The sequence below is a fragment of the Muntiacus reevesi genome, chromosome 1 (genome assembly GCF_963930625.1).
Source record: "Muntiacus reevesi chromosome 1, mMunRee1.1, whole genome shotgun sequence".
Taxonomy (NCBI): Eukaryota; Metazoa; Chordata; class Mammalia; order Artiodactyla; family Cervidae; genus Muntiacus; species Muntiacus reevesi.
Window position 1 is genome coordinate 195,364,974 of NC_089249.1, and position 15,183 is coordinate 195,380,156.

Here is a 15,183-nt window from a genome sequence, read left to right on the forward strand (position 1 = left end):
TGTGGGATCGCTGGACCATATGATAGTTCTGTTTTTAATTTCTCGTGGAAACCTCATCACTGTTTTCCACAGCAGGTGCCTTGATTTACATTCCCACCGACAGTGCGTGAGGGTTCCCTTTTCTCCACATCCTGTGATAGAAATGTTTTCAAATTGATAGTGATGATGGTTGCACAACTCAGAATAGGCTAAAGCCCACTGAACTGTACACTTTTGATGGGCGAATTGAATGGTGTATTAATTAGATCCACAGACAGGGCAACAGAAGACTTCGCGATCAAAGACAGGGACCTGAGGGAATTCCCTGCTGGTCCAGTGATTAAGACCCCGCACTTCCACTGAAGGAGGTATGGGTTCGGTCCCTGTTCGGGGAACTAAGATCCTGCACGCTCTATGGCACAGCTGAGAAACAACCAAACAAAAACCAACCAAATAACAGCAAGAAGAAAATAGCCACCTGGACATTTCTCCAAGGGGTTGAGGAGTTGTACCTTGCCAGTGGGTTGATTCAAATTTCTCATCTGTGTCTTTTACATAATTTTTGTCCCCAACTCAAAGGGTTGCTTTGTGATGTAAGTAAAATGGAACAGAACTTCTTAACAGGAGGGCAGGCATGTGGGTGTGTGTGCGCGCGCGCACACACGCACACACACACACACACCCTCCCTGGGCGCACACATGCACACACACACACCCCTCCCTGGATCTCTCACACACACACGCACACACACACACACCCCTCCCTGGATCACCTCATCTCTCTACCACCTACCACCAGGGGGCGATCCTGCCATAATGTTTGGGTGTTGGGCCCCCACAGCGAACTCCCTCAAGGGTGGAGCTTTCCTCTGCTGGCTCTGTATGGGTTAAGTGAGGAGTCCCAAGCTGACTCCCTTTTTTTTTTTTTTGTCTTTTTGTCTTTTAATATAAACAACACTCATTGGGAAGGGGTGCTTTTTCTCATTATAAAATGATTATCAGTGTGCTTAGCGTAAAATTTAAAACCACATAAAGCATAAAAATAAAGGTAATACGTGCTCACTTGGAAATACATATTCATGATACATGCTCCTTAGAGCATTCTGAAAACAAGAAACATAAAAAAAGGAGAAGTCGTCTGAATTCTATCGCCCAGAGGTGAACATTGCTAACATTTTCTTCTTTCTCAGTTTATCACTCTTTGTTGTTGTTCAGTAGCTCAGTCGTGTCCAGATCTTTGCAACCCCATGGACTGCAGCACACCAGGCTCCTCTGTCCTTCACTGCCTCCCAGAATTTGCTCAAACTCACGTCCTATTGAGTTGCTGATGCCATCCAACTATCTCATCCTCTGTTGCCCACTCTATGTTCATTTTAAATGTCCTGGTTTTACTTTTTTTGAAGTTGAGAGCCATGAAAGAAAAGACAGACAGATTTGATGACATGGAAACATGCTGAACAAAGACAAAAGGGCCAACAGAGATGCAGCCCTGAAGGAAATATTTGCAACATAAATGATAGCAAAAGGGAAATTATTGCTAATGTTTTATTAACTGCTCAAGGCATACCGGATGCTCTTCTTGGACTTTATATACATAAAGTAATTTAATCTTCAACCCTGTGAGATGGATACTATCATATCTCTATCTTACAGATGAGAAAGAGAGACACAGAAAGATTAAGTGACTTACCCAAGGTCACACAGCCAGTAAACAGCTGAGCTGGAAGCAAAGCAGCTTGGCCATGGAGTCCATACTCCTAAACCCTACATCATCATGCCTCTTTATATAAATTAGGTTGACATCTGGACTGTGTAAGCCGGCTAGAAATATAAATAGAAAAAAAAAAAAAAAGAGCAACATGCTCGATCTCACTAGTAATTAGACAAATTTTAATCCTCATTCTTTAACTTGCGCTGTGCTCAGCTGTGTCTGACTCTTTGTGGTCCCATGGACTGCAGCCCACCAGGCTCCTTTGTCCATGGAATTTTCCAGGCAAGAATACTGGAGTGGGTTGCCATTTCCTACTCCAGGGTATCTTCCTGACCCAGGGATCGACCCAGTCTCTTGAGTCTCCTGCACCGGCAGCAGGCTCTTTACCACTAGCGCCACATGGGAAACCCAACAGTAAAACTATTACAAGTATCAGGTCTTATGGAGAAGTGGATGAATAATAAGCATTGCCACACTGTTTTGCGGGGGAAGTGTGAATTATTGCCACTTTTTTGGAAGGGAATTTGACTGTGGTCAAACAAACTATTTAAAGCACGTCGCCTTTCACCTGGCCACTCTACAGCCAACAATTGATCCCAGGAATATATGTGCCCAAAGATGTGTTCTCATCGAAGCCTTGGTTGCAATGATGCCATTGCTCGTAAAAGCAAAACATGGAAAACAGTCTTGATGACTGACAATAGGGGCATAGTTAGACAAATTAGGGCATGGCAGACTGTGGGAATGCAGCACAGCCATTAAAAAAAATGACGTGGAAAAATCCCTGTGTGTGTTGCTGGTATGCTGCTCCGTGGGAAAAAAAAAAACAACCATAACATTGTATACAGGCTGATTGCACTTATATTAAAGAACATGAAGGATACACAAGTATGTACATGTATAAGATGCCCTGAGAGTTTATTCCAAACAATTGACAGTGGTTTCCTCTTAGGAAGAAGTGGCAGGGTGACAGTTAAAAGTGGAACTTCTGTCTCATCACTTTTTGCATTGTTTGACCCTTTTTTACAATGAGATTGTATTATTTCAATAATTTTAAAGCCCCCCCCCCAGAAAAAAATTTGCTAAGTATTCCTCTAAAACAAGATTCCTGGGACTTCCCTGGCAGTCTAGTGGTTAAGATTCCTTATTTCCTGCGGGGGAAGGAGAGGGTGGGACAGATCGAGAGAGTAGCGTTGAATTGTATGCACGGGCAGGTGTGAAATAGATAGCTAGTGGGAAACTGCCATGTAACACAGAGAGCTCAGCTCGGCGCTCTGTCCAGACCTAGAGGAGTGGAATGGGGAAGGAGGTGGGAGAGAGGTTCAGGAGGGAGGGGATATTTGTGTACATGTGGCTGATTCATGTTGTCGTAGGGCAGAGACCAACACAACTCTGCAAAGCTACTGTCCTCCAACTAAAAATAAGTTTTTTAAAAAAACTGCAGGGCCTCCTGCTGGACATTTAGGTTGGCTCTAACATTCACTATTATGAATGAAATTGGGATGAATATCCTTGCGTGTTGACCTTTATTTGCCTCTGTGATTTCTTTATGCTATTCCCAACTGATTAGTGAAGAAATAAATACACAAGCACATATTTAGTATTTCTTTGCTTATGCTCTTAAGGAAAATAAACCCAGATGTGGAAACACTGGGTTAAAAATAAGTGATTTGGATGCAATTCACCTCCGTGGGGAAAGCATCTGAAAAAGAATAGATACATGTATGTGTGTAACTGAATCACTTTGCTATGCACCTGACACTAACACAGTATTGTAGATTGACTATACTCCAACATAAATTTTTTTTTTAATTTTAAGTTAAAAATTTAAATTAATAAATAAGTGATTTGGGGAATTCTCTGGTGGTCCAATAATTGGGACTCAGATTTCACTGCTGAGAGCTCAGGTTCAAACCCTGGTCAAGGAACTAAGATGCCACTAAGCTGAGCTGTGTGGCCAAAAGAATAAATGAATAATTTAAAAATATTACAAAGACATGGTTTTGTTAAATTTCTTGATGCGTTCTGCCAAGTGGTCCTGGAAAAAATATCTGTCATACCCAGCAGTGGATGCAAGTCTCACTCCAGAGGACATGATCACAATTGGAAAACATCTACGGATGGAGGGACTGACACTTTGACTTTCACTGATGCAATTGAAAATGGAATATCTCATATCCATGTAGTGTTACGGGCTTCCCTGGTAATTCAGCTGATAAAGAATCTGTCTGTAAGGCAAGAGACTCGTGTTCAATTCCTGGGTCGGGAAGTTTCCCTGGAGAAGGGATAGGCTACCCACTTCAGTATTCTTGGGTTTCCCTGGTGGCTCAGACCGTAAAGAATCCGCTTGCAATGTGGAAGACCTGGGTTTAATCTCTGGGCTGGGAAAATCCCCTGGAGAAGGAAATGGCAACCCACTCCAGTATTCTTGCCTGGAGAATCCCATGGACAGAGGAGCCTGGAGGGTTACAGTCCATGGGGTTGCAAAGAGTTGGACACGACTGAGTGACTGAGCAGACAAGCATGCCATTGTCCAAGACACTTCCTTTCCACCTTTTTTCATTCTACAGTTCTGCTGGCAGGATTAAGTTTGGGGGAATGATAGGAAGTGGAAAAGAAGCACAAAGCAGGAAGGATGGACTTTTGGGGGATAACAGCTTTGGAGAGAGCAAAGGAAAATAATGAACAGTGGCTTGGAAATTTCGGTGATGTTTCTACTCTCTCATCTCATTGCCTCATCTACTCCCTCCCTTGGGCCTCCACACACACATATCTTTGTGGTCAGTTTCCCCAAAGTCACCATTGAACCGCTCTGTCCTTGTATCAGCTGTGACTTCCCATTCTTTCTCCTGCAGACACTCCAAGCCAGTACTGACCCTGAGGGTCCCTCTTGCCTTCCAGAAGCTCCTGCCCACTCAGTCCTTCACCCGTGTCTCATTTTTCTCAGGGCTTCAATTTCTCGGACTCCAATACAGGCATCTCCAGCCCTGACCATTACTCTTGAGGAGTTCACACACCATGGGGTCTTAGCAGATGGGGCCATTGCAAGACCCCAAAGTTTGTGTGTAATTTGCCGTGTGTCTCTTAGGGTTGAAAATGGTGGTTGGGTACAGCAATGAATTCAAAGGATGATATATACCCTTCATTTGCGTTGAATCTCTACAGTCTTCATCAGCATCTGAAGATCAGCCTCTCATCCTCCACCCTCCTTCCCTTACAATCATCTTGTGTATGTCCTTGCTAAGTCATTTCAGTCGTGTCCGACTCTGTGTGACCTTATGGACTGTAGCCCGCCAAGCTCCTCTGCCCATGGGAATACTGGAGTGGGTTGCCATGCCCTCCTCCAGGGCATCTCTCCGACCCAGGGATCGAAACTGCGTCTTCTGCATGGGCGGGTGGGTTCTTTACCATAGCACCCCCTGGGAAGCCCACAGTCACCTTAGATTTTTGTTTTCTAGCCTGCTTTAGAAAGTCACTGGCTTCCCTGGTGGTTCAGATGGTAAAGAATCTGCCTGTAATGCAGGAGACCCAGGTTCGATCCTTCGGTTGAGAAGATCCCCTGGAGAAGGAAATGCCAACCTACTCTAGTATTCTTGCCTGGAGGAGCCTTGTGGGATACGGTTCATGGGGTCGCAAACAGTTGGACATGACTGAGTGTCTAACACTTTCACTTTAGAAAGTCACTGCCTCCCTTCTGTCTGCCCACAGATCTTCTCCTCCCAGAGGGAGGAAAAGGGAGAAAAAGGGAGAAAGGAACAAAGTGGATAGAAAATGTCTTTCCATCAAGGACATGCAGAGGACAGCAGGCACACTCGAGATCATCTTTTTTGCCTTGACCCACATCAATAATGAGAATGGCGTGAGTGTGTGTGTGTGTGAGGTGTTCGTGCACAGATATTTGTGCTCATGAGGCTGAGCATGTGGGTATTACTGTGTGTTTTTAAAAATTATATTGGGATACAGTGGATTTACAGAGTTGTGTTAGTTTCAGGTGTATAGCTGAGTGATTCAGTGATACATTTGCATATATTCATTCTTTTTTAGATTCTTTTGCCAGGTAGGTTATCACAGAATATCAAGTAGATACCTGTTGATTATCTGTTGTAGATATAGCAGGGTGTGTAGGTTAATCCCCAGTTCCTAATTTATCCTCCCTCACATGTTTCCCATTGGGTATATTTTAAATGCCCCAGTATGTATTTATGAATATTTGCTCAGTGTTTATGTGTGTGTCTCACTCTATATGTTTATTATAGACTAACTTTTAGAGCAGCTTTAAGTTCACAGCAAAATTGAGCAGAAAATACAGATTCGATTTCCCACACTCCCCCCCCCCCATAGCTTCTCCTACTATTGACATCCCCCACCACATGGTGTATTTGTTACAATGAACACACCTATAGTGAACTCTAACAGTTCATTATCACTCAAAGTCCAGCGTCGACATTAGGGCTCACTCTTGGTGTTGTACGTTCTGTGGGTTTTGGACAAAAGTATAACAGCAAGGATCTGCCATGATAGCATCACACAGGGTGTTCTCACTGCCCTAAAAATTCACAGGGCCCTGCCTGTCCATCCTTCCTTCCCCCTTCATCCCCAGCAGCCACTGATTCTTCTACCGTCTCCATAGTTTTGCCTTTTCCAAAATGTCCTCAAGTTGGAATCACCCACTCCATAGATTTTTCAGATCAGCTTCTTTCACTTAGTCATATGCATTTTTAAAAGTTGCTCTGAGTCTTTTCACAGCCTGATTGCTCATTTCTTTTTAGCACCGAACAGTATTCTATTGTCTGGATGTCTCACAGCTTGTTTATCCTGCTGAAGGACATCTTAGTGGTTTTCAAGTCTCCATTGTGTCGTCATCTTCCTTTTTTTTAAAATTTGGCCATGCCGGGTCTTACTTGCAGCATGTGGGATCTAGTTCCTTGACCAGGGATCAAACCTGGGCCTCCTGCATTGGGAGGATGGGAGTGTTAGCCAGTGGACCACAACACTATGGAAGTCCCCTAATTGTGTCTTTGTGCCACAGAGGCAAGGAGCCAAATTACCCCTTTGGGACTATTTTACTTCCGTGGACGCACACCAGGCACCACTCATCCAGACAGGTAAGAGATTATGAGCAGATGCCCTCCTTCCCTCCCTCCAGGACCTGAAACTCATCCTGCCCAAGATGAAACTTGGCATCCTCCCCTCCCTCACCCAAGCTGGCCCCTCATCTCATGTCCCCATCTCAGCTGGTGACTCCACATCCACCCAGTTGTGAAAGGGAAAGATATGGGCATTTTCCAAACTCCTCCTTTCTCCTTCTGTCCTCTTCCTCCCATCAATCAGCAAGTTCTGTCAATTCTATTTTTTTTTCTTGGCCATGGCAGGAGGCTGGCAAGGTCTTAGTTCCCAACCCGGTATTGAACCCTCACCTTGGGCAGTGAAATCATTAAGTCCTTATTCTTGGCTATGCTGGGTTTTCGTTGCCGCACGCGCTTTTCTCTAGTTGCGGAGTGTGGGCTTCTCCTTGCAGTGGCTTCTCTTGTTGCAGAGCAGGGGCTCTGGGTGAGTTGGGCTTCAGGGGTTGTGGCACATGGGCTCTAAAGCACAGGTTCAGTAGCTGTGCTCAGTACTTGTATGGGGTTGGTTGCCCTGCAGTCTGTGGGATCTTCCTGGACCAGGGATGGAATCGATGTCTCTGGCATTGGCATGTGGATTCTTTACCATTGGGCCACCAGGGAAACCCCTCAATTTTCTCTCTTCACACATTCTGAATCCTTGTCCCTCTCTAGTACCAAAGCCCAGCCCTAGGATTGGCCTCCTAAGACACGCTTCTGTGGTTCACCTAGCACGAGGAGGATTGTTTGGGAGATCCAAAGCCCCTCAAGGCAGCCGTGAGGTCACAGACATGCCTAGGTCTTTCCGGACTGTTGGCAGGTTTGACCTCATCACCTGCACACATGCATGATTTTCAAAGGGCAAGTGATTGATTCAGGTGGCCTTGGGGACGTTTGGTAACGTCTGGAGACATTTTTGGTTGTCACAATTGGAGGGGTGTCTGCTACTGGTGTCTAGTGGGCAGAGGTCAGGGATGTTGCTAAACATCCAACAATGTAAAGGACCAATCCCTACAGCAAATACTGATCTGTTCCCCAAATGTCAACAGAGCCAAAAGTGAGAACCACTGACCTAAGACTGCTCAGATCAACCCACAGACCAGCACTGGTCCCATCCAGCTGATTACCCATCCAGATAAGAGAGTATAGACAATGATAAGGAGGCACTTCCCTGGTGATCCAGTGGCTAAGACTCTGCATTCCCAATATAGAGGGCCTGGGTTTGATCCCTGGTCTGGGAACTAGACCCCACATGATGGAACTGAAGCTCCTGCTTGCAGCAACAAAGACTTATGCAGGCACAGACAAATAAATAGATACTATTTTGAAGAGGAAAGAATAAGCATTTAGAAACTTAATAGCAACTTGCCACGGTCATTTCATGAACTATTGGGCTTGTGTTTTGCAAGTTTTGTAAATTCTTTTTTGTAATCATTTTTTATTTTTTATTTATTTATTTTTTTTGTAATCATTTTTTAAATTGACATATACTTTGGCCACCTGATGCAAAGAGCTGGCTCACTGGAAAAGATCCTGATGCTGGGAAAGATTGAAAAACAAAAGGAGAAGGGGCGGGTGGCAGAGGATAAGATGGTTGGATAGCATCACCGACTCAATGAACCTGAATTTGAGAATCTCTGGGAGATAGTGGAGGACAGGGAAGCCTGGCATGCTGTAGTCCATGGGGTCGCAGAGTCAGACACAACTTAGCGACTGAACAACAACAAATAGTTTACAATGTTGTGTAAATTTAGTGTGCACAACAAAATGACTCAGTTATACAGCCATATATAAATATTCATTTTCAGATTCTTTTCCATACAAATTCTTTATTTTAATTAATAGACTTTTCTAGAACAAATTAAAATTTACAGAAACATTGGGCAAATAGTACTATTTTCATATATTCCCTGCTCCAACACACACATATACAGTTTTTCCAGTAACTAGTGGAAGTAACATCTTCCACTAGTCTGGGATTAGTGGACCAAGGTTTCCCTGGTAGCTCAGCGGGTAAAGAATCCGCCTGCAATGCAGGATACCCCAGTTCGATTCCTGGATCGGGAAGATCCCCTGGAGAAGGGATAGGCAACCCACTCCAGTATTCTTGCCTTCCTTTGTGGCTCAGCTGGTAAAGAATCTGCCTGCAATGGGGGAGATCTGGGTTCGATCCCTGGATTGGGAAAGTCCCCTGGAGGAGGGCATGGAACTCACTCCAGGATTCTTGTCTGGAGATTCCAATGGACAGAGGAGCCTGGTTGACTACAGTCCATGGGGTCACAAAGAGTTGGACATGACTGAGCAACTAAGCATAGCACATCTATACATTATCATTAACTAAAGTTCATGCTTTATTCATATTTCTTCAGTTTTCCCAGAATATACTTTTTCTGGTCCAGGAGCCCACATGACAACTAACTGACATGTCTCCTTAGATTTCTCTTGGCTGGGGCAGTTTCTTGAGGTCCCCCCGTCTTTGACGACCTTGAGAGTTTTGAGAATCATGGTCAAGTATACAGGAGGATGGAGCTTCTGAAGTGGCACTAGTGTTAAAGAACCCACCTGCCAATGCAGGAAATGTAAGAGATGTGGGTTCTATCCCTGGGTTGGGAAGATGCCCTGGAGGAGGGCATGGCAACCCATGCCAGTATTCTTGCCTGGAGAATCCCATGGACAGAGGAGCCTGGCGGGCTACAGTCCATTAGGTCGCAAAGAGTGGGACACGACTGAAGCGACTTAGCATGCATGCACACATACAGGTGAATGCCTCTCAACTGAGACTTTTTGGATTATTTCCCTCATATTTAGACTAGGGTTATGGGTTTGGGGAGAGAAAGATCACAGAGGTAAAGTGCCATTTTCATCACATCACCTTAAGAGTGCATATGATCAAGAGTACAATTATGACTGTTGGTGTTGACCTTGAACACCCAGCCAGGTGATGTAGCACGTTTGGCAGTTTTCTCCACTAAAAAGTTACTCTTTCTTTCCCCTCTTTACATACTGTTCCTTCTTGGAAGGAACCCACTGTGTGCAGTTCTAACCATCCCTCGGGGTGGAGTACTTACATAAATTATCTGAAAACCTTCCTGTGTTAATGTCCTTCATGTGTTAATGTCCTTCATGTGTTAATGTATTCCATCATTTCTGTGTATCGCTGACAAACTCATGGACATTTATTTTCTTCCTGGGTTGGTTTTTTTTGGGGGGGTTGCTGTGCTGGGTCTTCTCTACTTGGCTTTCTTGTGATGCGGCAAGCAGGGGCTACTCTTCATTGCAGAGCACGGGCTTTTCATTGCAGTGGCTTCTCTTGTGGAACACAGGCTATAGGCTGGAGGGCTTCAGTGGTTGCAGCTTGCGGGCCCTAGCACACAGGCTCGGTGGTTGTGGCATGCACAGGCTTAGTTGCCCTGCGGCATGTAGGATCTTCCCAGACCAGGGATCTGCAGGTGGATTCTTATCCATTGCTAGGGAAATCATCTTCCTTGGGTTATAATCCAATACTATACATATATATTTTTAAAAATATTTATTTTATTTGGCTGTGCTGGGTCTTAGTTGTGGTATGTGGGATCTAGTTCTGTTACCAGGCCCCCCTGCATTGGGAGCTTGGAATCTTAGCCACTGGACCACCACAGAAGTCCCCTGATACTTGATTAATTTTGTTGTTCAAATGGCTCTGGCTTTGTCTTCTTGAAACTCTTTTTTTTTTTTTTTAATTTTTTTTTCAGCATTGCTGCAGATATTTTTTTTTTCCATTTATTTTTATTAGTTGGAGGCTAATTACTTTACAATATTGTAGTGGTTTTTGTCATACATTGACATGAATCAGCCATGGATTTACATGTATTCCCCATCTTGATCCCCCCTCCCACCTCCCTCTCCACCCGACTCCTCTGGGTCTTCCCAGTGCACCAGGCCCGAGCACTTGTCTCATGCATCCAGCCTGGGCTGGTGATCTGTTTCGCCATAGATAATACACATGTTTCGTTGCTGTTCTCTCGAAACATTCCACCCTCACCTTCTCCCACAGAGTCCAAAATTCTGTTCTGTACATCTGTGTCTCCTTTTCTGTTTTGCATATAGGGTTATTGTTACCATCTTTCTAAATTCTGTATATATGCGCTAGTATACTGTATTGGTCTTTATCTTTCTGGCTTACTTCACTCTGTATAATGGGCTCCAGTTTCATCCATCTCATTAGAACTGATTCAAGTGAATTCTTTTTAATGGCTGAGTAATATTCCATGGTGTATATGTACCACAGTTTCCTTATCCGTTTGTTAGCTGATGGGCATCTAGGTTGCTTCCATGTTCTGGCTATTATAAACAGTGCTGCGATGAACATTGGGGTGCACGTGTCTCTTTCAGATCTGGTTTCTTCGGTGTGTATGCCCAGAAGTGGGATTGCTGGGTCATATGGCAGTTCTAATTCCAGTTTTTTAAGAAATCTCCACACTATTCTCCATAGTGGCTGTTCAAATGGCTCTGGCTTTGTCCTCTGGAAACTCTGTTAGTTGACTCCTGTGGATGATATCCTCTCATCCTTGATCCTTGTCAGCTGTTCCTTGCTTTCTGGCTCTAAGCACATCTTTTTCTTTCTTTCTGGCCATATGCCACATGGCTTGTGGAATCTTAGTTCCTGGATCAGGGATCGAACCCGTGCCCCTTGCAATGAAAGCCCGGGAGTCCTAACTGCCAGGGGATTCCCATGCATGTCTTTTTCAATCTCATTTTCAATCTTATTTTCCTAGAAATTAATTTCTATTGCATTTTAGGGATTGTAAAAAAAAGGGGGGGGTCTGCGTTTCAGAGAATTTAAGGAGCACTCCAAGACCTTCTAACATCTTCCTCTGCCTGCCTCACTCACACCAGCTCCAGGGACCTGTCCTGAGCACCAAGCTTTTACCTGCCTCCCCATCCCCCCCCCTTGCCCTTTGCCCAGGCAGCTCTCGCCTGGAATGCTCTCCCTCCAACTGTTCCGGGTCATCAATCCTGTCTCAGCTCCAACTCCCCCCTCCTCAAAAAAGTCTCCTGGTCTCAAACTGAAGCAGCCCCCATTGCTGGCTATTTCTAGCTCCCTCCCCCCACCCCCCCTTTGTTTCATTCCTGTCTCACTATTTTGTCCCTTGCTGAAATGATCTCTTTGATGGATTTGTTTATTACCTCTGCATGGAAGTGTCATGAGGACAGGGACAACCCTGGGCAATGCACCATCGTATTTTAGTTTTAAAAGACGTTATTTTGAAATATTTCAGAAATGTCTCCTGGAGGCCTCTGGAGGTCTGATAATAATCTCCCTCTACTCTGGCCAAACTTCAGAGGGACCACCATGGGAATACTGTGGGGATGTGGAGGACAGAAACACTGACCATACCTGAATCCCATCACCACAGTTTGTTATATAGGCTGCAGGTGCATAAAAGGGACCTCAAACTTCTTCTTCCACTCTGATATCCCCAAAACTAGAGGCCTCACCCAACTCTCTATTTGAAGGTTCATAGATATGCAGAGAATGTGGGCCAGCCTTGGAATGGAAGGGCAGCATAATTGTTAGGCAGATGCAACTTGGATCCTGGTGACTTGGGCTCAAAGTCTCCTTACATTCTCCTTACCATGTGACTTCGTGGTGCTCGGCCTCAGTTTTCCCGTCTGTGAAATGGGTATGATACTATACTAGCGTGGTTGTGAGGATTAAATGAGACTGTGCTGGGCATATCATACTCTCAGAAATTGCTTATCTGTTAGCACAATCCCTGACAGTGCACTGCACATACAGAATTTTGCAGATGGCTTTTACGGGGTTCATCAGTTCCCTAAACTTAGTTCTGAACCCTTGACCTACAAAGGCTCTAAGTCATCCCCACCCCACCCCCGTTTAATAAACAGGGACCATCGAATGAGTTAAGAGGCTTGAGAGCCAGGCCCGCAAGTGAGCGAGGAGGCTGGAGGCAAAGATGCCGGTAGGGCGGGAGGGGGCTGCTAGGATGGGGCGCCTGGTGCAAACTGGAGAGTCAGTTTGTCTGGAGCCGCCCGGGCCCCAGGAACAAGCCCCCGGGGGGGAAGGTGGGACGTGGTTTCCAGCAGGCGTGGGTGGGGCGGTCCAGCCCAGCCAGGCATTCCAGTCCGCCCAGTGTGGGGGCTGGGCGCCAGGAGGCCACTGGCTCCGGCTCGCTACACCACCGGAAGCCCCCTGGCTCTCCCACCCCGGGACGGTTGAGGGCTAGCGGAGGCGCCTCCCAAGGCGGGAAAGCCTTTGGCTGCGTGGTCACAATGCGTCCCCCGGGAGAGTGCCCACAAGCCGGAGGCACCGCCTTCACGCATGTTTGCCCTTGGGGTCCACAAAGGTCATGAGAACTTCCCCAGGGAAAGCACAGACTCGTGTGCGCCGGCAGGACAAGCCACGCCCCCAAGAGGGGCAGGGCACGCTGGCACGCCCGTCCCCGCCAGGTCACCTCCCTACGCCCCGGAGCCCGGGATCCCTTGACAGCGTCGCAGATGGGGACACTGAAGCCCAAGGGAAAAAGGAATGAAGCCCAAGGGAAAAAGGACTCATCCAAGTCTTTCAGGCGGGAGGGGCGGGGGAGGGGGTGTGGTTGGGGATAGGGGCCAGGGCACGTGCGCCACACACATCCCACACGTGTGTTCAGACACATCCACACTGGCCCCTTTGTGAGTGCGCCCACACCCACTCCTGCACGGGCACATCCAAACAGGAGGGCCCACGCCCCAGCTCCCCTCCCTTGGGCACACCCACCTCCTGCCTCCCACCCGCTCTGGACCAGGAGATCCACTCGCAAGCACCCCTGTACCTTGTATGTTAAGCAGATGGGCAATTTCTTCAAAGGATGGGGCTCAGTGACCCCCATGGGGGTGGTTCTCAAGAGACTGACTTGCTGTAGTCAGTTTTATCTCATAGAACTTTACACCGTCAAGAAAACATTGTTCTGTGTGTGTGTGTATAGATTGAAACCCCCTCTATAGTTGTAAATGCACAGACTCACTTATGTTCCCTTACACAGAAATCACCCATCCAGTTTCACATATATGACACCCAAGTGCATCTAGATGCACAAATACTTACCCTTATTCACCCACAAAGCCATTCAAAGTATGACTTCTTACACACATACACCTACACACACATTGCAGCCATATGTTCACAACCAGGCACCCACAAACGCACTTATACATAAAGAGATACATTCAGACACTCAGTTTACATTCAGAAACCAGATACACATACTCTTCCAGGTGCAATATCCACAAATCCACAGAGGTAAACACCAGCTCCACACACACAAATATACACACAATACACTCAGCGATACAGCTCAATGCTCATATAAACAGATAACATATAAATCCAAACAGACACGTACATTTACTATACACACAAAACTGCACTCTGATATACACATTTAGACCTACACAAATACCTAACATTCACAAACACTCCTGTGCTCACAATTGCACACAGTTAAGAGGCCCACAGTCAATATTAAAAAAAAAAACCACTATGGAACACACAAGCAAATATTAAATATCCTCCAATAGGCGCTCAGGCATTTACAAGTATGCCCAGTAACATCCATACAATTGCATCGTGTACACAAATATCTGAGCTCACATACATATATTCACACAGATACACACACCTCCATGCCAACATACACAATCAGGCTCATATCACACACAGATTTGCTCTCACATATCTGCAGTTCCTACAGAAATAGGCACACACACTCATAAAGGGCTTCCCAGGTGGCGCTAGCTAGTGGTAAAGAACCTGCCTGCCAATGCAGAAGACACAAGAGACATGGGTTCGATCCCTGGGTCAGGAAGATCCCCTGGAGGAGGGAATGGCAACCTACTGTAGTCTTCTCACCTGGAGAACTCCATGAACAGAGGAACCTGGTGTGCTACAGTCCATGGAGTCACAAAGCGTTAGACACGACTGAAAGGACTTAGCATGCACCCACACTCATAAATGCATCCAAGAAACGGACATTCTTATACAATTACATCCCCTTCCACGATTTACACACCCTGTCACACCACCTTGGTTCACACCATATCCCCAAACGCAGTCACCCACAAATACACTTACACATAAATACATATATATCCACAAAGCACATTCTGCCATGTCTCCCCCCATAGACAGCCATTGCAGACAATCACACTCATAGACTCATTTACAAATGCACTTGGATACAAATACATAATCCCCATCTATACAGCTGGAGCCCCGCCCCCAACCAATTCTGTTGACACCACAAATCCACACACGAATGTAAATATATTTGCAGATATACCCAGTAACAGCCACTCAAACACACAGCTACAAGCCGTCACACTCCTCTATAAATACACATACTCGATTTTTCA